The following is a 23826-nucleotide window of genomic DNA, read 5'->3' on the forward strand; positions in this document are numbered from 1 at the left end:
ACTCTTCCCTTTTCCCAGAAGACTTTTTTTTTTTTCGGAGCTGAGGACTGAACCCAGGGCCTTGCACTTGCTAGGCAAGTGCTCTACCACTGAGATAAATCCCCAACCTCACACCCCCCAGAAGACTCTTTTTTTTTTTTTTTGGTTCTTTTTTTCGGAGCTGGGGACCGAACCCAGGGCCTTGCGCTTCCTAGGTAAGCGCTCTACCACTGAGCTAAATCCCCAGCCCCCCCCCAGAAGACTCTTGACCTCCCCCAGCCCCAGTTCCCTCTCTCCTCCTCCAAATGTTTGCTCAAAAGTCCCTTTGCAGCAAAAGTTCCCCAGCCACCCCATTTAATAATTTACACTTCCCTCATACCCAGAATTCCCGGCTTTGTTCTCTCAACTTAGCATTTGTCACTGTCTTGCACATTAGAATGTTTTATATTTCTGTTTAGATTCCCAATTGTCCCCTCCCAGGGGAACACACTTGCTACGAGGACATTGGTGTCTAGGCTTTGTTTACTGCCACAGCCCAGCATCTTGAACAGGACCTGGCACATAGTAGGCATTCAACAAATATTTATTAAGTCAGTGAATGAATGGACCCTTGCCCTAGATCTTTTCCTGATGACCTGTGCCCAAGAAGCCAGTGATCAATAACGGTTGCTAAGCGCCTGCCAAAGGTCAGAGTTGCAGATGAAAATCCGTTCCTCTGTGCTCTCCCACGATGGGTGCAGGGGCCTGGGAAGGGCGGAGGGCCGCGATAGATATCTCTGACAGGGAAGGAAGATGGGATTCAGCTCTAGAAATAAGAGGAAGGATGTCTCCGCCCGTCTGCTCCGAGGCTGAGCCCTGCCTGGCAGGCTGCCTGCTCCCAGAAACAGAAAGCACCCAGAGGGGAAGTGACTGCAGACACAGAGGGATGAAATGCCCTGTGCCTGAGACAGAACACTTGAAACTAGTCACTCGGGAGCCTTCCAAGAGTCCATTCCTGGGGGGTGAGTTAAATCCGCTGCACAGTGCCTCCGTGACTCATTTTGGATGGCGAGCAATCTGCAGATTCAAGTCAGGGCGAGCAGGTGCTTCCTCCTTCGGGGTCCCCAGATGGGGTGACTGGATGCTGAACGAGGGAGGTGGGTGGTACCATCGTACCATCGGCCTGCCTCTGTGCCAGCATCTCCCAGAGTGGAAAGTGTGCCCCTCGAAAAGACAGCAGGACTTGGTGTTGTGCGGACCATCGCTTCTTGAAACAGCTATGCCAGAAAGTATTCCTGAGATTAAGATCTCAGGACCCATCTTGTCTTCCTTGACTTGAGGCCAGAGGTAAACAACCTACAAAGCCATTACCTCTTTGAAAACCTACTTTGTATTTGCTCAGCGAAGTGTTTTGAGACAGGACAAAAACACCCTGATGAAAACAAGCTGGGAGAGAAAGGCTTCATTGTAGCTCACAGGTCCAGGTTGCTACCGACCATCACAGCAGGAAGGCTCGGCTGCAGGAGTTTGGGGAAACCAGCCTATAGATCTGTAGTCAGAAGAGTAGTAAATGCAAGCATGCCTATACTCAGCTTGCTTCCTCTTCTTACACAGTTCTGGATACCTTGTCTAGGGAATGGTTCCACCCACAGTGGATCTTCTTGTCTCAACTAATATTATCAAGAGGCTAGAGAAAGCTCAGCTATTATTAAGGGCTGTTGACGATCTTTTTTTTTTTTTTTTTTTTTTGGTTCTTTTTTTTGGAGCTGGGGACCGAACCCAGGGCCTGGCTGTTGACGATCTTAAAGAGGACCCATATTTGATTCCTGGCTCTCTGCTCCATTTCCAGGGGATCTGCTGTGGCTCTGCCTTGCTGGGCTCTGAAGCTCAAGCTCTGGTTGTTGACCAAAGGGCAGTAAGGTCATAAAACACATACCAGGAAACCTGTGGTGAAAAATAAGTTGGTCGTTTAAGGACAGCACCGAAAACACAGTGCTCAAGTGGAAACAGGCAGGGACATCAATTCATTTCCAGAAGAGCAGAAAACCACCCTGCGTAACCACACTAATCTACCTACAGACAAGCCCTGGGCTTTATGTTTATGATGAAGCACAGTGGGCCGCTCATAGCTGAGGATGTCATTATGAGCGTTTAAATCATGCTAATAAAAGCTGCAGTTGTGTTTAATCCCTGCCTCAAAACCAAAGCAAGCCACCTTTAAGCCTGCCCTTTGATAAGAGTTTAAAGATAGCAGGAGGTGTCATCCCTACTTGTGGCCTCTAACTTGCTTATTTACAGAGCAGAGCTCATACGTTAAGAATTTCCAGGGCTTGGGGCTGGAGAGATGGCTCAGAGGTTAAGAGCACTGGCTGCTCTTCCAGAGGTCCTGGATTCAATTTCTAGCACCCACATGGCGGCTCACAACTGTCTATAATTCCTGTATCAGGGGATTGGACACCCTCACACAAACATACATGCAGGCAAAACACCAAAGCACATAAATAAATAAATCATAAATTCAAAAGTTTTTTGCCTAAGCATTTGGCCTTGAATATCTTTGTGGTGGTCATTGTATCTATCCCTACATACCCTGGGTGCTTCCTGTCAGAGAATTAGGGGCTCCTCTGTAACGGAAGTGGGCATGACCATAGAGACCCCCTAGGGCTTCACCCTTCATGCTCCAGACTTGCTGAGCAACCAGCCTAGTTCTTCATAGTCAGCACAAACTGATCCGTCGTCTTACGATCTCAGAACCCAGCTCAGTTAGCAGAGTGCAAGCATGCAGCCCTGGGCTCAATCCCCAACACTGCATAAACCGAATGTGAAGGCTGCACACCTGTAATGTCTCCCACAAGTCACGTCTTACCTGGAGATGCAAATAAAGCAGCCATTCTCCCTTGGGAAGTCAACAATGCTCCCCATTCTCCTGGGGCCCTAGGAGGTGGATCTCAAGTTTGGTCACTGTAGGAAAACCCGGGCAGTTGGTTCCTCTCTGCCCAGAAAAGGGCAGCACTGTCAATCCTGACTGGATTGCTGGGTATCCCATCCTCACAGTTTCGCTGCGGTCAGACAAGAAATTTCTAGGATGTATAGCTTCAGAGGTTCCCATTGACTGGCCTTACTTAAGTCTCTTGCCCACCCTGGAGGCGACTACCCTGACGGGGACGGCTTGGAGGCAGATAAGATCTATTTGTCCGGAAAACAGCTAGCTGAGAACAGCAAGTAATCCCCACTCTGCAAAGTCATCCTGAAAGCCAGAAGAGCCTGTCCCAAGTTTCTCCAGTTTATTCAAATGAAGACATTCCCAGCCCCTTCTCTATGGGGTTGGAGGAGAGGTCACTTTTACTCCACCTGAGGGCCAGTATCCTCAGAGGATTCATATGGAAAGAAAACAGCCACTCAGAGAGGACCCATGGCTGACGCCCAGGCTGGCAGAGACAAAAGCCACAAAGCTCAGTCTACGACTGTAGGAGCTGCCATTAAGAGGCCTGAGACACAGCCAACCAGGATCAGGGCATGCGTGTCAAGCAACACATACTTGGATCTAGAACTCAGCAGCTCAGAGCATATCTGCTTCTGCAGAGCGTATTTCTAGCACACACGTCAGGCAGTCCACAGTCACCTGTAACTACAGCTCCAGAGGATCCAATATCTGTGATCTCTGAGAGCGACTGCACTCACAAGCCCGTGCTACCCTACCATTTTTAAAGATGTATTTAGTTTTAGTTTCTATGTGTCTTGGTCAGGGTTCTTATTCCTGCACAAACATCATGACCAAGAAGCAAGTTGGGGAGGAAAGGGTTTATTCAGCTTACACTTCCACATCGCTGTTCATCGCCAAAGGAAGTCAGGACTGGAACTCAGGCTGGTCAGGAAGCAGGAGCTGATGCAAAGGCCATGGAGAGATGTTACTTACTGGCTTGGTTCCCCTGGCTTGCTCAGCTTGCTCTCTTATAGAACCCAGGACCACCAGCCCAGGGATGGCGCCACCCACAATAGGCTCCCTTGATTGCTAATTGAGAAAATGCCTTACAGCTGGGTTTCATGGAGGCCTTTCCTCAAGGAAGGCTCCTCTCTCTGTGATAACTCCAGCTTGTGTCGAGTTGACACACAAAACCAGCCAGTTCATGTTTGGAAGATTATCCATACACCTGTCTATGTGCCACCTGCATGCCTGGTGCTTTCCAAAGTCTGGAGATGCTAGGGTTCCTGGAACTGAAGTCACAGATAGTTGTGAGGTACCATGTGGGTGCCAGGAACTGACCCTGGATCCTTTGTAGGAACATCCAGTGCTCTTGATCACTGAGACAGCTCTCTAGCTCCCAAAAGTATATATTTTAAAGAAATAAAGGATCAAGGACCTGGGGATGTAGCCTAATGTACAGTGCTTAGTGTGCACGAGGTCTGATTCCCAGTTCCTACAAAAGATTTAAACAAGACCGAGCAAATAAAGAGACGGAGGCAGAGGGCGAAGCTCCCCTGTGAAAGGATTCTGAGCAATCTTCATAAATGTGCTTCCCTCTGCTCAGAACTCCGCACAGCTCCACTCTGGGCACTGTGTAATATTGTCCACTCAGTGGACATAACCCAGAAATGACTGGTCAGAATTCTGGTGGAGAAAACTGCCAAACACCACAGTAGCCAGGTCATATCAAGAGAGACAGACAAACAAGATGGCTCAGCAGGAAAGGTGTTTGCCCCAAACCTGATGACCTGAGTGAGTCTCATCCCCAGAACCTAGAGAGAACTAATGCCCACAAAATGTCTCCCCTCTTCCCCTCTTCCTCCCGTTGTCACATAAACACACACATACATGCATACATATATTCACACATGCACATAAACACACACATACACATATACATACACATATGTGCACATATACACACATACATACACATATACATACACACATACACATATACATACACATACATAAACACATATACACACATACATACATACACACACATACACATACACTCATACAGATATACACACACTCATATACACATATAGACATGTGAACACACACATACACACATACACATAAACACACATATACACACACATATACACATATACACACATATACACATAAGCACACACATACATACACATATGCACATATACACACACATATATATACACATATACATACATACACACATATACATACACACACATACACATATACACACACATACACACACATACACTCATACAGACATACACACACATACACTCATACACACACACATACACATATACACACACATACACACATACACACACATACACACATACACACACATACACTCATATACACATACACACACATATACACACACATACACACATACACACACATACACTCATACAGACATACACACACATACACTCATATACACATACACACACATACACATATACACACACATACACACACATACACTCATATACACATACACACACATACACATATACACACACATACACTCATATACACATACACACACATACACATATACACACATACACTCATATACACATACACACACATACACACATACACATAAACACACACATACACATATACACATACACACACACACACACACACACACACACACACACACACACACTCCCACTTGTCCCATGTCTCCAGACCTTGTTGAAGCCCTGCAGGCAGGCAAAGAAACGGGGTCGACTCTGTCATGTTCCAATGCTATCTCTGTGTGTTCCTGGGACAGGCCCTTGAACTTCATTGAGCCTCAGTGACTCCACCTATGAGAACACTCGAATGTGGGGCCCTGTCTCAGGCCTCAGCAGTAGTGAGTGCTGGAGAAATCGCCTGGGGCATTTGAGAGAGCTGGAGTGGAGGACAGAACAGCCCAGCAGAAGGAGTCTATGGTCAGATCTCTGCGATTGAGTAATCTCCTTCTCCCTCCCCCACCATAGCCCTTCACTCAATCTCTGCTAAAAGCAGCGAATTCAAGGGCCTTTCAGACCTTCTTGGTCAACTTGACTTTGTCAGCTTTTTGCAGCCCAGAGGGCACATTCTTTAGAACTCAGTGTTCACAGTAGCGCCTCTAACCACAAACCCCAAGAGCCTCAGCGCCGAGACACTCAGGATGTCTAAGGGTCCTCTCGTCTCCAGAGGCCCAGCCCGACACACATAGCATGGGAATTGTATGCATCAAAGGCAGGAAGTCCCTGACAAGTCTGTCACATAAGCCACCAGACGCTGGTTACCTTCATGTGGCTGAACAAGAGGTCGAGTTCTCAGGGTGGGGCGAGGTGGTCCGGGGCCTTCGCAGCCAGGGTGGAGCCCAAGCCTGAGGAACTAGACCTAGGCCTGAGCTCCCCACCCCAGGAAGCCTGGCTCCGGACTGCTCAAAGAGAGGCTGGTGGCTTGGGTCTCAGCTCCCGAATGGGGGAGAAGTGGTATTTGAATTCCTGCTTCCTTTCCTGTTTTTTTTTTTTTTTCTTTACATTCCCCCAAGGAAATACTAAATGTGTACTTCAAATCCTAAGATAAGATCCTAGAGAAACATCGAGAAGAGTCGGTGGCCTTCCTCAAAGATCCCGTTCATCAAGGTCTGGATAGCCCTGGCTAGCTTAGCGGCTGAGGGCGCCGGCTCAATCTCCTGGAAAAGAGAGGGATGGGAAAGGGAGGGTGGGAAGTAGGGCACACACCGAAGGGCTAGACGGGCAGGTCGCAGAAGTCTGACGTAGAGATGTCTCTGCAGCCACTGGCCCCAAAGGAGAGAGAAGGTGAAGACCGCTGGAGGCCAAGGAAGAACTGGGGGGAAGAGGAGGGAGAGACGGTGCACCATGGAACATGGTGGCCTTCCAAAGGCAGCTGTGTATAAAAAACACTAAAGTCACACAAGTCACTCTGAAAGGGCAAGCGGAGTCGAAAGTGAAAGTAAGAAATAGCGGATGGAGGGGAAGGAAGAGTCAGAGGGGCAGAGGGGCATCGGAGTGGATGTTTGCAAGGTCTGCTTAGGGCCTTCTAGAAGACTTAGTTATGACGCTAACTTGTGCGCTCACCGTGACCTCCCACAGTGAAGGAAACCCACAGCCCACCCTAGCTAATCCTTGGAAATCAGGACCAGAACCCAGGGCAGCCAGATCCACCCCACAAAGGTTTTTTTGTTTTTGTTGTTGTTGTCCTTGTTGCTTTTTGCTTTTCCGTTTCTAATTTTATTTTATTTGTATTTTATGAGTATGGGTGTTTTACCTGTATGTCTATCTGTGCACCACATCTGCATCAGAAGAGGGTGTTAGAACTGGATTTACTCACAGTTATAAGTGTTCCTATAGGAGCTGGGAACCTAACCCAGGTCCTCAGGCCAAGCAACTACTTCTCTTTTTTTAAAAAATTATTGGGGGGGAGGGGTTAGGGGGATGTTGGCCCAGAAACCGGGAAAGGGAATAACAATTGAAATGCAAATAAGAAATACCCAAGTTAATAATGATGGAGGAAAAAAAGAAAAAATTATTTATTCATTTTATTTATATGAGTACACTGTAGCTGTCCTCAGACACACCAGAAGAGGGCATCAGATCCCATTACAAATGGTTGTGAGCCACCATGTGGTTGCTGGGAATTGAACTCAGGACCTCTGGAAGAGCAGTGCTCTTAACCATTGACCCATCTCTCTCTAGCCCCAACATGCAAGTTTTGTTTTTTTTAAATTTTTGTTTGGTTTGGTTTGGTTTTTCGAGACAGGGTTTCTCTGGAACTCACTCTGTAGACCAGGCTGGTCTTGAACTCACAGAGATCCATCCACCTGCCTCTGCCTTCCCAGTGCTAGACTAAAGGTTCGATTCCCAGTATTCACATGGCAGCTCATAACCATCTTTAACTGCACTTCCAGAAGACCTGTGCCCTCTCTGGCCTCCGAGGGCACCAGGCACTCACATGGTGCACAACAGATACACTAGCAGACAAAAACACCCATAAACATAAAATAGTAGGTATTGGAGAGATGACTCAGCAGTTATGAGCACTGGCTAATCTTCCAAAGGACCCAGGTTCAGTTCCCAATATCCACGTGGCGGCTCACAACATTCTGTAACTCCATTCCCAGAGGCTCCAACACTGTCACGCACTAAACACCAATGCACATAAAACACAAATATCACTTAAAAAAGAAACAGTAATTTTTTTTCTTTTCTTTTTTTCAGAGCTGGGGACCGAACCCAGGGCCTTGTGCCTGCTAGGCAAGCGCTCTACCACTGAGCTAAATCCCCAACCCTGAAACAGTAATGTTTTAAGAAATAAAGCTGAGCAATTCTTCCAGGTCCCTTGTCCAAAGTATGTGTCGTCTTCTGCAATACGGACTTAACCTTCACATTCTGGGAGGTAGCCAAGGGCAACGGTAATATATATTTTTAGTCTAATGTCATAGTACCTCGAAAGCCCTATTGTCTGTGCATACATTCCTGCCTCGAATTGTCAGATGTGCAAAAGCAAGACTTCCCAACAGCCCATCACTGCAATCTAATCTCCCTGAAGCTCAGGCAGAAACAACCTAAAGGCTTCACAGCATCCAAAATCCTAGTCTAAAGAGATTCGAATCTGTTTCCAACCAGGTGACAGCAGGAAACTGGAAACTCAAACAGCAGCAGACTTAGAGCAAACATGGCTAATAAGACTTGGCTTACACGGAGTACTGATAGTATCCATTTTGCTCCACTTCATCTGTAAAATCTAGTTGTACCTATTAAATTTATTTGACTATCAAAAAAAAAATAAAGAAATAAAGCTGAGGACTGGAGAGATGGCTCAGTGGTTAAGAACACTGTTCTCCCAGAGGTCCTGAGTTCAATTCCCAGCACCCACATGGCAGCTCACAACTGTCTGTAACTCCAGTTTCAAGGACTCTGCCATCCTCACACAAACATATGTGTAGGCAAAACACCAACGCACATGAAATACAAATAAATTTAAAAAAACATTTTTAAAAGAAAGAAAGAAAACTAAACAGTGGTGGTACATGCGTTTAATCCCAGGCAGGTGAGCTCAAGGCCAACCTGATTTACAGAGTGAGTTCCAGGACAGCCAGCGCTACATAGTGAGGGGTGAACCCCAGGGCCTGTGCTTACATCATATTGTATGGCAAAGAGGAATCAAGGTTGTTAGAATTAGGTTTGCTGATGAGATTACCTTAAAATAAAGAGATTAGCCTGGGTTGTTTAGTCCCTTAAGTACCCTTAAACACAGACAGAGCAGCAAGTCCAGTGTCTAAGCAGAGCTACAAGAGAGATTCACACAATTATGGCTGCCTTGGAGAGGAAGGGGCCATAAGCCAAGAAACACACGCAGCCCCTAAGAACTGAAGAAGAAAACCCCTTCTCCCCTGAGCCCCAAAAGGGACATAGCCCTATGGAGTCTTTGATTAGTTTAGTGAGTTCCACTTCAAACTGATTGCCTTGTGTGTGTCTGTGTGTGTCTGTGTGTGTCTGTGTGTGTGTGTGTGTCTGTGTGTGTGTCTGTGTGTGTGTGTGTCTGTGTGTGTCTGTGTGTGTGTCTGTGTGTCTGTGTGTATCTGTGTCTCTGTGTGTGTCTGTCTTTGTATCTGTGTGTATCTGTGTCTGTGTGTGCGTATCTGTGTCTGTCTGTGTTCTAGAACCCACAATATAGGCTAGTACTTGCTGAAATTCTTCTGCTCCTGCCTCTAGAATGCTGGATTTAACAGCACACACCATCATGCCTGATATGAATGTGTTATTTGAAGCTACTAAGTTTGTAGCAATTTGTGACAGCAGCCCTTAGATTACTAGTATACTCCACAGCAGCGTTCTGAACCAAGGAGTAAGGAAATGGTAGGGATGGTTGAGAAGAAACAGCCGAATCTCTCAGACCCCTATTAAACAACCAAACAGCAAACCAGTCAGGCGTGGAGGCTAAGAAATGAGTTCGAGACCAACCTGGTCTACAGAGTGAGTTCCAGGGCAGCCAATGGCTACACAGAGAAACCCTGTCGCAAATTAATTAATTAACCCCAGAGCACCCCATTTGAGCACCACATATTTCCAGGGAAGGCCCTAACATATGAGCTCTGAAAAACCTTGTGCTAAGGGAAATGAAACCAGACACAAGGACCGTGTGTATGATTTCATGTGTGTGTTTAAAATGTCTAGATAGGTGTTGCTGTATGCCTTTAATCCCAGCACTTGGGAAACAGAGGCAGGAAGATCTCCGTGAGCTGGACACCAGCCCAATCTACAGTGTAAGCTTCAGGACAGTGAGGGCTACACAGAGAAACCCTGTCTTGGTGGGGGGAATGCCTAGATAGATAAATCTTATGTAGAGCACTAGATAGTGAGTGACTGACTATGGCTGGAGAAAGGAATGAGCAATGACTTCTAATAGGTCAGAGTCTGTGTGTCTGTGTGCTTGTGTATATAAGTATGTACATATTCATGTGCATATGCATGTATGTGCACGTGCATGTATGTCCATATGCATGTATGTCCGTATGCATATGAAAGCCAGAGGTCAACATTGTGTGCCTTCCTCTATTGCTCTCAGATATGACCCATGTGTATGGGCATCCAAAGGCCAGAGGCCAGAACATGGCTTGGATTACAGGCATGTTCTGCCATGCCCAGGTTCATGCAGTGAATGCTGGGTGTTGAACCTGGAGCCTCATGCATACTAAGCAGGAACTCCACTCACTAAGCCACATCCATTGCCACATAGTTGGCTTGAACAAAGAAGCTTGTGTAAGAGCAGACAAGGACAGGACAGGGAGAAGGTGTGGTCCAGGAAGAGGCGTGCAGTCTACTGTCTGAACTTGGCATTGATACCAGGAGGATAGAAGTGGGAAGGCCATGGACGGTCCCAACCAAGGGAGCAGAATTCTGCTTTGTATTGAGAAGCCCTGGGACTGTGCAGAGGGTGGGGGCACAGCATCAAGAATGAAGGCTGGATCACACAAGTTGTGTGTAGAAGACAGCTATCAGAGACAGCAATGGAGTTGCCTAAAGTAACTTTAGATTCTTGGGCACCACTTGAGTTTGTTGTAATGGGTTTACATTCACTCTGACCTCAGATGTTTCGAAAGATAACTGGTCATTCGGATCACATGGGCACTGCCAGGAGGCATGTCAAATGGTCCAGACACGGAACCACCATATGATCTAGCAAATCTGCAGCTAGGTACGACAGACCCCAGGGAATTGAAAGATGAAGCAGGCAAGATGGCTTAGCAAGTAAAAGTGCCTGACACACCAACCTCAAAACCTGAGCTGGATACAAGACCCGCAATTGAAAAGGTAGATCTGGGGCTGGGGATTTAGCTCAGTGGTAGAGTGCTTACCTAGGAAGCGCAAGGCCCTGGGTTCGGTCCCCAGCTCCGAAAAAAAGAACCAAAAAAAAAAAAAGAAAAGGTAGATCTGGCGGCTCACATTTATAAGCCCAGCTTGCGTGTGGTGGGAGGTGGAGACTTTACATGTGTCTTGTGCATTGCTGCCGCCAGATTGATGAGACTGAAACAGAGACTGCCTCAGAAACAAGGAAGAAGGGGAGAACTGACTCCCGAAAAGGCCTCAGACCTCTGCACATGCGGTGAGTCTCCAAAAACACACGCTCATGCAAAATTAATTTTAAAAGTATTTTTTAAAAGTTGAAAGGAGCAGGCTGTGGCTGTGCACTCCTTTGATCCTGGCATTTGGGAGGTAGAGGCAGGAGGATCTCTGTGAGTTCAAGACCAACCTGGTCTACAGAGTGAGTTCCAGGATAGCTGGGGCAACACAGAGAAACCCTGTCTCAAAAAAACAGAAAGAAAAAGAAGTTGGAGGGACTCAGCAGGAGTTCACAGCAGCACCTTCCCCAACAGCCAAAGTTAGAATCAAAACAAGTGTAATTCAGCAGATCAAATGAATAAATAAAATGGGATCTAAACATGAAATGGAATATTATTTAAGCTTTAAGAGGAATGATTTTTTTATTTAGTTATTTATTTGTATATATGCATGTGTGTGTGAAATTGCTGTCCATGTGTGTTATATGCACAAGTGTGTGCACAGATGCACATGCTCATGTATGTGGAGGCCAGAGGAGGATGGCAACTGTCCTTCTCTGTCACTCTCCCACCTTATTCCCTGAACCTGGAGCTAGACTGGCAGGAATACTCCTGTCTTCACCCCTTAGACTACAGGTATGCACACAATTGCACCCAGCTTTTTACATGGCCGCTGGGGATTTGAACTCAGGTCCTCATGCTTACACAGCAAGTCCTCTCCCCACTGAGTTGTCTCCCTGGCTAAGGAATGAGCATTTGACATGTACCCCCACAGAATGAACTCAGCAAGCATTATGATAAGTGAAATGAGCTGGACTTGAAAGGATCTATCTTTCATGACTCTGTCCAAATGAGGAACTGGAAAATTCATAGGAACATAGAATCTAAGAGAAACCAGGAAGATGGAGACAATGTGTTAGTCATAGTTTAATAAGTACAGAGTTGCGATCTGGGGTGATGAAAAGGCACTAGAGATGGGCAGTAGTGATGCCTAAAATAAGGTGGGGGTACACTCAGAGGGTGAAATGTTTGCCACAAAAGCTTGAGAATTCCCCAGAACCACATAAAACTAAACTCTAATGCCAGAGCTCCTATAATGAAATGGGAGGTGAAAACAGGAGAATCCCTAGAAGGTGGTGGACCAGCCAGCCCCATGTGTACAGCAACAAATAACAAAGGTCCTGTATCAAACAGGATAGAATGCAAGAATCAATACCTAGGGATTATCCTCTGACCTCCAGATAGGCACACACTTACAGTCAAACACACAGAGACACACAGACTTTAAAAGGCTAAAATACTCAATAGTATGCATGTATTAGCATAACAGAAGCGAAGAATTGGTATTAGATATCCTGGAAAACAGGTATTATGATGGTTAATCTCCACTCTCTTTGAATGTATTGAGGGTATTTCCAGAATATAACTGAGGAGGAAACACTCACCCAGAATATGGTTTGACTATAGTTTGAGTAAGAATGGCCCCCATAGGCTCATAGATTTGAATACCTGTTCATCAGGGGGTGGCACTTCTTGAGAAGGATTAAGAGGTGTGGTCTTGGGGCTGGGGATTTAGCTCAGTGGTAGAGCGCTTGCCTAGGAAGCGCAAGGCCCTGGGTTCGGTCCCCAGCTCTGAAAAAAAGAACCAAAAAAAAAAAAAAGAGGTGTGGTCTTGTTGGAGTAGATGTTGCCTTGTTAGAGGAAGGGTGTCACTGGGGAGTGTGCTTTGAGGTTCCAAAAGCCCCCACATGGGCCAGTATCTTTTTCTCTTCCTTCTCTCTGCAGATCCAGATATATAACTCTTAGCTACTTCTCCAGTACCATGTCTGTCTCTGTGCTCCCTACCATAATGACAAAGGACTAAGCCTCTGAAACTGTAAGTATGCCCCAACTAAATGCTTTCTCTTGACCAAAACAATGGGCAACACAGTGGGCTACAGTCAAAAGGAGAAAACAAATGAAACCCAGTATTCGCTGATCTGCCTCCTGACTGCAGATACAGTGTGAGCACTGACCCCAAATCCCTCCACAAGACTTCCCTGCTGAGATAGACTGGCCCCCAAACCTTGAGACAAAGTAGACCTTTCCTTCCTTTAACTGCTTTGTAAGGTCTGTTGTAGCAATGAAAATTAGCTAGTACAGATCGACTCTGCCTCCAGGGGAAACAGTCATCACTCAGCAACATTAGGGAGAACAAACTCTGTAAGGCTCAAAGTGAGTCTTAGCTACCAGGAGACCCCCACCCCCACCCCAAAGTGAAACACAAGAACGGAGTTTGATGCAAATGCAAGAGGTTTATTTTCCAGCAAATTGGGGTCGTCCTTCAATCAGCCCTTCGTGGCGAGTGACTGGAAGGCAACCCCAAATGGCTATAACAAGCAGTTTTTATACTTTTTAGGGGTACAGGTTGCATTAGCAAGGTTACAGTTTAAACTTATTGGCTAAGCATACTGACCTTTGAATCTACTGGCTAGCAAGCATATGACACGCATTCGAACTCTATCTGGGACCAGCGGGTCAGGTGACTATGTCAGTACATTCTTCAGATTTTCAAGAATGTCCCTGCTCCTCCTGAGAACTGTGGGTGTAAAATGAAACTTGGCCTAGCTTTGACCTGAGGCAGGAAGCTGATACTTGGCCTAATCTTGACCTGAGGCGGTGGGTGTAAAGCTGGTGTAAAGGACCCCTTAGGGTCCTTCATAGGAACCCCATAACCTACCTACTTTCTACCAGGCTAAGCCTCTTAATACCCTCAGACTTCAGTAAGAACGAGGGTCCTTCATCTCTTTTCCAAAACTTGTCAGAGAAAGGGACCTTTAAAGATGGTGATGACTCCAAGGTTAAAGCACGCTCTGCTTTAACAGGGACTGGAGAGGTAGTTTAGCAGCCAAGGAGGACTTGGCAGTCTTCCAGAGGACCCAGGTTCGGTTCCCTGCCCCCACATGATGACTTACAACCGTCTGCAACTCTGCTCCCAGGAGATCTGATACTTTTTTTATAGCACAAGGCACCCATGACACATAGATCTGCGTGCAGACCAAACGCTTACATACATAAAATAAAGGTAAGTAAATTAAAGAAAAGAAGTGTGTGTGTTGCTTTTACAGAGGACTAGAGTTGGTTTCCCCGTGTCCCTGTCTGGGTCACAACTTCCAGCTCCATGGAATCCTATACTCTCTTCTAGTTTCTGTGGCCATGAGCTCATATGCACAAACCCACACAGAGACACAGAGACACATAAAAAAAAAAGATTATAAAAAAGGAAGAGAAGAGTCAGGGATGTGTTTGTTGGAGGCCCGGTATTCTGCCTTTGTTATTTTTTCCACACCAAATTGTCAAAATCCAAATTGCATAGTTTTAAAAAAAAATTGCTTTACTGCTAACTGTGTGTGCATTGGGGTGGGCCTGTGAGAGCACACGAGTGCAGGTACCTCAGAGGCCAGAAGTGAGCATCAGATCCCCTGAGGTGGGAGTTACTGGCAGTCATGAACTGCTCAGTATGGGTGCTGGGAACTGAACTTGGGTTCTGTGCAGAAGAAGTCCACACACTTAACTACTGACCCATCTCTCCAGCTCCCCGGAGTGGATCTTGAATTTATAGAACATCTCAGTTTCGACCCACCAGACTCATGTGGGACTAGTGACCTGCGCATAGACAACTTCCAGCTGGGGCTGGGGATTTAGCTCAGTGGTAGGGCGCTTACCTAGGAAGCGCAAGGCCCTGGGTTCTGCCCCCAGCTCCGAAAAAAAGAACCAAAAAAAAAAAAAAAAACTTCCAGCTAAAATGAGGCCCAAGGTATGGAGCCGGTGCTTAATCACCTCCCTTCCAAGCCACAATGGAAAACGGTTTAATGGTGTCAAATTTATCTTGGGAGATACTAGATGGGAATGTTCAGCACTTGTTTATGATAGGGAGTCATTGGGGTATCTAAGTGAAATTATGTGGTCTTATACCACTGTGATATCCACTGAATCGATCTATCAACATGGATGTAATCCATTAATTAATTACAGTGTAAGCCAGTTGGTCGTGGCACATACCTTTAACATAGCATTAGGGAGTTAGAGTCAGGGGGTCTTTGTGAGTTCAAGGCCAGCTTGGTCTACTGAGCAAGTTCCAAGATAGCCAGGGCTACCCAGAGAGACCCTGTCTCAAAAAACAAAAGCATAAAAATGACAGACTAAGGGGGTTGGGGATTTAGCTCAGTGGTAGAGCGCTTGCCTAGCAAGCACAAGGCCCTGGATTTGGTCCCCAGCTCCGAAAAAAAGAAAAAGAAAAAAAAAATGACAGACTAAGGTGCTCTCCATTGGTAGAGAGCTTGCCTGGCATGCACGGAGTCCTAGATTCAATCCCCAGAGCCAGTAAAAAACCAACATGCTCACACACGCTGTAACCCCAGCACTAGGGAGGTGGAGGAAAGAGGACCAGAAGTTCAAGGTCATCATTTCAGCCACACAGTAAGTTCAAGGGTCATCCTGAAACATACGAGGCCCTGTCTCAGAAAAGACAACAACAGCCACAAACTATAATACATTAATAAATAAAGGAAGATACGACTTCATAATTCCAGGTCTCAGAAACAAAAAGATGGCAAGTTCCAGGCCAGTCAGGGATACAGAACAAGATTCTGTCCTAAACAAATCAACAACAATAAAGCCAAAGGCAAAGTAAAAAAAAAAAACAAAAAGGGACTGGAGAGATGGCTCAGTGGTTAAGAGCACTGACTGCTCTTCCAGAGGTCCTGAGTTCAAATCCCAGCAACCACATGGTGGCTCACAACCATCTGTAATGAGACCTGATGCCCTCTTCTGGTGTGTCTGAAGACAGCTACTCTGTACTTATACATAATAAATAAATACATCTTTAAAAAAAAACAAAAAAGGGGCTGGGGATTTAGCTCAGTGGTAGAGCGCTTACCTAGGAAGCGCAAGGCCCTGGGTTCGGTCCCCAGCTCCGGAAAAAAAAAAAGAACCAAAAAAAAAAAAAAAAAAAACAAAAAAAACAAAAAAACCCAAAAAAACAAAAAACCAACAAACAAGCAAACAAAAACAATTCTGTAGCCCCCATAATAGAGCACCAGCAGCAAACTGTATGAGGCCCAAGGCCCAATTCCAACACCATCAAAAACAAACAAATAGGGCTGGAGAGATGGCTCAGTGGTTAAGAGTACTGTCTGCTCTTCCAGAGGTCCTGAGTTCAATTCCCAGCAACCACATGGTGGCTGACAACCATCTGTAAAGAGATCTGATGCCCTCTTCTGGTGTATCTGAAGACAGGTACAGTCTACTTATATATAATAAATGAATAAATCTTTTAAAAAATAAATAAACAAACAAATGGAAAAGAACAGTTGAGCACGTGTTCCCTTTGTGGGGAAGGGTGAAAGGCTGTCACAACAGCAAGCATCCAAGCATCAGTAGAAAACCCCACAGTAGGAGCCGGAGAGATGGCTCAGTGGTTAAGAGCCCTGGCTGATCTTGCAGAGGACCTGGGTTCAATTCCCAGCACCTACATGACAGCTCACGACCACCTGTAACTCCAGTTCCAGGGGGTCCAACGCTGTCTTCTGGCCTTGTAGTGCATCAAGCACACATACAAATACACACGCAAAACATTCAGACACATAAATGAACCTTAAAAAAAAAAAGAAAAGAAAAAAAAAGGACCTACAGTAGTCTTTTACAGGTAGCTACCCCAAAGCCACCAACACAACTGTGGGAGTCAGAAGGACACACTGTCACTGCTACCCTGCAGGCTTTCGGATGCTATTTCTCTCAGGAAGGAGCTTGGAGCTATCTCGCTTATGAATTTGTGCTTGAGGGGTGGGGTGACTAAGGAGGTTGGGCTGTTTCCTGGCGGTGCACACTGAGCCAGCCGGGAAGCCTCAGGCCCCAGCCTGGCTGACCAGGAGCCAGAGTCAGCTTCATCCCACGCTTCCTGTCGGGTCCAAGCAGCCTGAATTTCCTGGTGACCCTTCCCTGCACCCAGCTGATTCAAAGGCCTGGCAGAACCCAATGCCAACCTGAAAAATCAGAGGCAGCCAGGTTTATTTCAGATCTCCAAACCAACAGACAAGCACTTGGCTTCCATGTGTGAACGCTAATGGCAAACATGTGTGTGACGAGCAGGGAAAGCCCCTTCGACTTCGATACTTCAGATGACAGTCCGTTTTAAGTTAATCAGCCAGGGTAATCAAAACAAATAACAAACAAACCAACAACAAAGGCAAGCGCCACAGGAATGTAAAATGGAGCTTCCAGCGTCCATCCTCTATCCCTGCCTTGGTGTTAAAGATGACATCTCCTGTAGCCTAGGCTGGCCCCATGCTTGCCATATAACGATAATGACCTTGAGTTCCTAATTCTCTTCCCTCAGCCTCCTAAGTGCCGTGATTTCAAGCAAGCACCACTATATGCAGTGAAACATCTCTCCTAGAAAACAGTTGGTTTCTTCCTCCTCCTCCTTCTCCTCCTCCTCCTCCTCCCCTTCCCCCTCCTCCTCCTTCTCTTCTCCTCCTTCTCCTTCTCCTCCTCCTCCTCCCCCTCCTCCTCCTCTTCTTCTTCCTCCCCCTCCTCCTCCTTTTCCTCCTCCTCCCCCTCCTCCTCCTCTTCTTCCTCCTCCTCCTCTTCTCCTTCTCCTCCTCCTCCTCTCCCTCCCCCTCCTCCTCTTCTCCTTCTCCTCCTCCTCCTCCCCCTCCCCCTCCTCCTCCTCCTCCTCCCCTTCCTCCTCCTCCTCCTCTTCCTCCTCCTCCTCCTCCTCCTCCCCTCCTCCTCCTCCTCCTCCTCCTCCTCCTCCTCCTCCTCCTCCTCCTCCTCCTCCTCCTCCTCTTCTTCTTCTTCTTCTTCTTCTTCTTCTTCTTCTTCTTCTTCTTCTTCTTCTTCTTCTTCTTCTTCCTCCCTTCCTCCTCTTCCTCCTTTTGGTTTTTTGAGGCAGGGTTTCTCCCATGAAGCCCTGGCTGTCCTGGTACTCTCTCTCTCTGCAGACCAGGCTGGCCTTGAACTCACAGACATCCCCTCACCTCTGCCTCCCAAAGTGCTGGGAGGCATGAGCCACCTCCACTCTGCCTGTGAGCGTTTTATCACAGCAACAGAAAGCAACATACACACCACACACGATATTGACAGTGGCCTTGCGAATACACAATTCTGTCCCCACTTTATAGGCCAAGAAATGCTCAGAGAGTATAACGAACAGAGACGGCTAAGCTGGTAAGCATAAAGCCAGAACTTCAGGTCCTTCCGACCCCTAAGATTTTGGCCCCTTTTCATCTCACCTTCTACCGCAGCCACCAACGTCGAAGAGGGGAAGCTCCATTCTTTGTGCTAGAGATCACCAGAGGCCCTGACGTCGTCTACGTCATCTCACATCGCAGCTGAGCCTCTTCCGCTTATCCTTCCACCATATCCTGACCCACACGCAGCTGCCCAGAGTCCAAGATAAACACAGAGGTCTGCTCTTGGAAGAGGTGGGAGATTAAATGATATAGCGGTGCACACTCAAAATGCCAGCACTTAGAAGCAGGAGGGCCCGGTGTTCAAGGCCATCATTGTCTATAGAACGCCCACCCTGGATGACGTCAGACCCTCTCTCAAAAAGTGGGGGGCAAGAGAGTGAGTTCCAGGCCAGGCGGGACTACATAGTAAGACCTTGTCTCAAAAAAAAAAAAACAAAAACAAAAAAAAACAAAAACAAAAACAAAACAAACAAAAAAAAACAGGATTTTTAAAAAGACAAAGGGATTGGGGACTGGAGAGATGGCTCAGGAGTTCAGGGTCTGTACTGTTCAGTCCCCAGCACACACCTTAGTTGGCTGACAACTACCCATAATTCCAGCTCCAGGGGGCATCCTTGGCCTCAGGTCTCCATGGGCACCTGCATTCATGTGCACATGGACTCACACACATGCATATAATTTAAAATGATAAATAAAAATAAAAAGGAGACCTGGGGATATAACTTGGTGGCAGAGTGTTTGCCTGCCATACGCGAGGTCCCACGCTGACCTGCAATACAGAAAGAAAGTTAGAGGAAGGACAAGGACTTGAAGGGAAAATGACAGACAGGTAGCTCAGCCAGGCCCAGAGGTCCCTCTTAAAGCACTGGAGATGGAGCCCAGGAGCCTTCTTCAAAACTCTCACATTAGCAGGGCCAACGTTCCCATGACCTTCACATACAGGTCTAGGGTCCACTGTAGATGCTAGATTAACCTGGAGTTGATCTGGGGCCTGGAGAAGAACTTAGCCTGGAAAGAGATTAATGTTTATTGAGCAAATGGATACACATCAAGGTGTGGGTGTACACATTTTACAATGCCAGGCACACAGCAGCAGTGAGAAACTAGAGACAATATATTAGGGTACGGCGCAGACCAGAGCAGAATAACTACATATGGCATAGCTAAGGCTACATATGGCAGCCACTGTTCAGCTCTGGCTGTGGGAGAGCTGGCCACTTACTGCTACATCTGATTTTTCCAGAGAAGCCAAAATCTGAACTTTTTATTTTAAAGATTTATTTACTTTATGGTTTTGAATACACTGTTGCTCTCTTCAGACACACCAGAAGAGGGCATCAGATCCCATTACAGATGGTTGGGAGCCACCATGTGGTTGCTGGGAATTGAACTCAGGACCTCTGGAAGAGCAGTCGGTGCTCTTAACCGCTGAGCCATCTCTCCGGCCCCGTGAACTAATTTTTAAAAATTCTTTGAATTAAGCGAGGGTCAAATGAAACACACAGGCCGGAAGAATACCACTCAGAGGACAGGGAATATCAACTCTGAAACTTCGGAACGGCCCAGAGTTTTGGATGTGGAGCTGTGAGTTTTGCTCTCACCTGCTAGGCAGAGCAGTCCACAGCAAGAGAACGAGACCAATGTTCTCCAGCAGCCCAGAGCCAATTCCATCTAGATGCTGCCTTTGGAGGGATCTCATCCAGTGATGTCCAAAGAGCAGGGGTCACTGGCCAGGTTGGTGACGTGACTTCCAGAACTCAGGGGAAACAGGTCTCTTTTTTAATTATCAGACATCTTTCATGCTGGTGCTAGAGGCATGAAGACCAGACAACCCCTAATGGGCAAAAAACGGTCCTGCCGGGTCTTCTTTTTTTTTTTTTTTTTTTTTTTTTTTTTGGTTCTTTTTTTCGGAGCTGGGGACCGAACCCAGGGCCTTGTGCTTCTTAGGCAAGCGCTCTACCACTGAGCTAAATCCCCAACCCCCTGCCGGGTCTTTTTAAGGAGTAAACCTTATTGCTGCCTGTGCCAGACTGAAAGAATTGAAGACCGGGCTTAGATATCGCCCTGATATGGAGGCTAAAAAGTTTCTGCCTTTCACCTAGTGGTGGTGCATGTCTTTAATCCCAGCACCCGGGAGGAAGAGGCAGGCTGATGTCTGTGAGTTTGAGGCCAGCCTGACCTGCAGAATGAGTTTCCAGGATCAGGGCTACACAGAGACACCCTATCTGAAAAAAGTTCCTACTGTTCATCCTCCAATCCAACAGCAGTGACCTTTCGTCACATCCCTCCCTAGCAGGTTGTCTGTCTCTAACTGAAGAAATTGGTGCAGAGCTCAGAGTGGCCCAGGTTCAAATCTAACTCCTCCCTTTGCTGTGACCTCAGTCTGGTGCTGGCTTTGGAATCCCAAGAACCCTGGCATCAAGCACGGATAGTAGATGCTATTGTGCAATGAGAACGGGGTGGGGAGGGGGTGGGGGGCTCGTCTCAGTTTTTCTGTCCAAGAATCTGTCTCTCCGGTCTAATCACGAGAGGAGAGCAGAACAGAGAACAGAATAGCATCCCTGACTCACGTGCTGAAGAGACCTAAGCACTCCACGATACAGTGACCCTGTCCTGGCTCAGATACTGGGGTGGGAAGGAGGACACTGGGGGGCCTAAGTAGAGTCTGAGGTGCGGTTTACACATTGAGGGGAGCCAGCCTGCACCACCCACCTGTAATCCAGCACTTGTGAAGTAGAGGCAGGGGGATCTGGAGTTCAAGATCACTTTAGGCAACATAATCAGCTGAGGCCAGCCGGAGGGAGAGAAGGGGAGGGGGAGAGAGGGAGAAAGAAAATGGGGAGGGGGGTAGGAATAGATCTAAAGTTCACTATGTTAAGCAAAATAATCCAGATTCAGAAAGACATTTTTCCCTCACACATGCAGTGCATGAAGTATCTAGATTTTTTTTTTTAAGGGCAGGTGTGATGGTTTGAATTAAATGGCCCCCACGGGCCCAAAGAACTGACTTGTCTCAAAAGTTGTCCTTTGACTTCCATGTTCACATGATGCTACACACACACACACACACACACACACACACACACACACACACACACACTTTCTCTCTCTCCACTTTTTGACATTCTATAGGCTACAGACATCATTTTCTTCCTCACACATGCAAAACCTAGATTTTTTTTTTAAAAAGGCATATGTGACGGTTTGACTAAAATGGCCTCCATAGTCCCATGGGGAGTGGCACTGTTAGGAGGTATGGCCTTGTTGGAGGAAGTGTGTCACTGTGGGGGCAGGATTGGTTGTCTCCTATGCTCAAGCTCTACCCAGTGTGGCTCACAGTCTCCTTCTAGCTGCCTGCAGACCAAGATGTAGAATTCTTGGCTCCTCCAGCACCATGTCTGCCTAGATGCTATCATGTGTCCCACCATGATGATAGTGGACTAAACCTCTGAAACTGTAAGCCAGCCCCAATTAAACGTTTGCCTTTATAAGAGCTGTCTTGGCCAGGGCTGGAGAGATGGCTCAGAAGTTAAGAGTGGTGACTGCTCTTCCAGAGGTCCTGAGTTCAATTCTCAGCAACCACACGGTGGCTCATAACCATCTGTAATGAGATCTGGTGACCTCTTCTGGCCTACAGGCATACATGCAGGCATAACACTGTATACATAAATAAATCTTAAAAAAGAAAAAAAAAAAAAGAGTTGCCTTGGTCATGGTATCTCTTCACTGCAAGGAAACCCTAACTAGGACAACAGGTATGAACCACTGCAAATAGCACCTACTATCTATCCTCTGGCTGGCTGCATATCTCTGTCTCTAATTTTGTTTTCAGGACAGGGTTTCTCAGTGTAGCCCTGGCTGTCCTGGAACTTGCTCTGTAAACCAGGCTGAGCTTCAACTCAGTCATCCACCTGTCTCTGCCTCCCAAGTGCATGAGACACCACTGTCTTGCTTGTCTTTGATGTTTTTTTAAGCTGAAATTATTTACTCCTTTTAAATTCTGGGGGTGAGGTGGATATTTTTATATTATGTATATGGGTGTTTTGCCTGCTTATACATCTGTGTGCCATGTATGTGCCTCATGCCCAAGGAGGTCAGGAGAGGGAGGTTAGATCCCCTGGTACTGGAGTTACAGATAGTGGTTAGCTACCCTCTAGATGCTGGGAATGGAACCATCAGTGATCTTAACCTCTGAACCATCTCTCTAAACAGGGTCTCCCTCTAGAGTCCCATCTAGCTTAAACTTGCTAGATAGGCCCAGACTAGCCTTGAATTCACAGGCTCTGCCTCTGCCTCTCAAATATTGTGATTACAGGTTAGCGCCAGCACACCTGGTTCTCTGTTTAAAATAAACAACTTTTTAAAAAAGTGTCTCTATATGTAACCCTGCAAGCCTGGGATTCTCTGTATAGACCACGCTGATATCAAACTCCTGGCAATGCCCCCCTCCTCAGCCTCCTGGAATTACCAGTGTGACCCAGAACATCCAGCTTCCCCCTACAACTGTTAAACCCAGGTAGAAACGACTGTGTGCACATGCACATGTGCACACCTCAGTTGGCTCTAACTTGGGCTGCTAAGGGCAGGGAGCAGTTCACCCCAGCAGCGGTGAGCACACAGTGACCAGAAACCTGACTTCCAAACACTATTTTCACCAAACAGAATCAGAGAGAACTGGTCGCTTCTGTGGCTAGGACAGGGAAAAAAAAAAAAAAAAGACAAGAGAAACCTGGAACAGTTTGTGTTAGAAAGCTCCAGGAATGATGGATCGTGGCAAAGTAGACCCAGCAACCAGCTTGAACAGGTTTCCACTGGCCAAAACGGGAAGAATTCAACTGCTAAAGTAAACAGTGGGAGTTTCAGGGCTGTAGCCCTTGGAATCCACGAGGCTGCTCAGACTTAGGTCTCCTGTCCGAGAGCTTGGGGCGAGGTGGTACCACAGATGAAGGATACCCAGCCCTCAGTTGGCTTTCAAGTCTTCATTTATGGTGCCCCCTTCCCCATGTGACACACGAGTGGAAAGGACATGACGCATGGAGCAAGCTATCGTCCCCAAAATTCCTAGACAGACCATCCAGGACATATGGACTTTG

At 46.8% G+C, this 23826-nt stretch overlaps 1 long non-coding RNA gene across 3 annotated transcripts; it reads right to left on the minus strand.

The window, feature by feature from the left end:
- Positions 1–274: 274 nt before the first annotated feature.
- LOC108352149 (uncharacterized) lies at positions 275–6645 on the minus strand. 3 transcript variants are annotated; one of them, XR_010055844.1, is made up of 4 exons: positions 5629–6645; positions 3774–3841; positions 2825–3017; positions 275–1902 (listed from the first exon to the last, which is right to left on the minus strand). It is a non-coding gene; the product is annotated as an uncharacterized LOC108352149 (long non-coding RNA). The 3 variants fall into 3 exon arrangements; XR_001840304.3 differs by having other exon boundaries at positions 2825–3841; XR_005490483.2 differs by lacking the exon at positions 5629–6645 and having other exon boundaries at positions 3774–5619.
- Positions 6646–23826: the final 17181 nt, after the last annotated feature.

This window comes from Rattus norvegicus, chromosome 10 (genome assembly GCF_036323735.1).
Source record: "Rattus norvegicus strain BN/NHsdMcwi chromosome 10, GRCr8, whole genome shotgun sequence".
NCBI classification, from domain to species: Eukaryota; Metazoa; Chordata; class Mammalia; order Rodentia; family Muridae; genus Rattus; species Rattus norvegicus.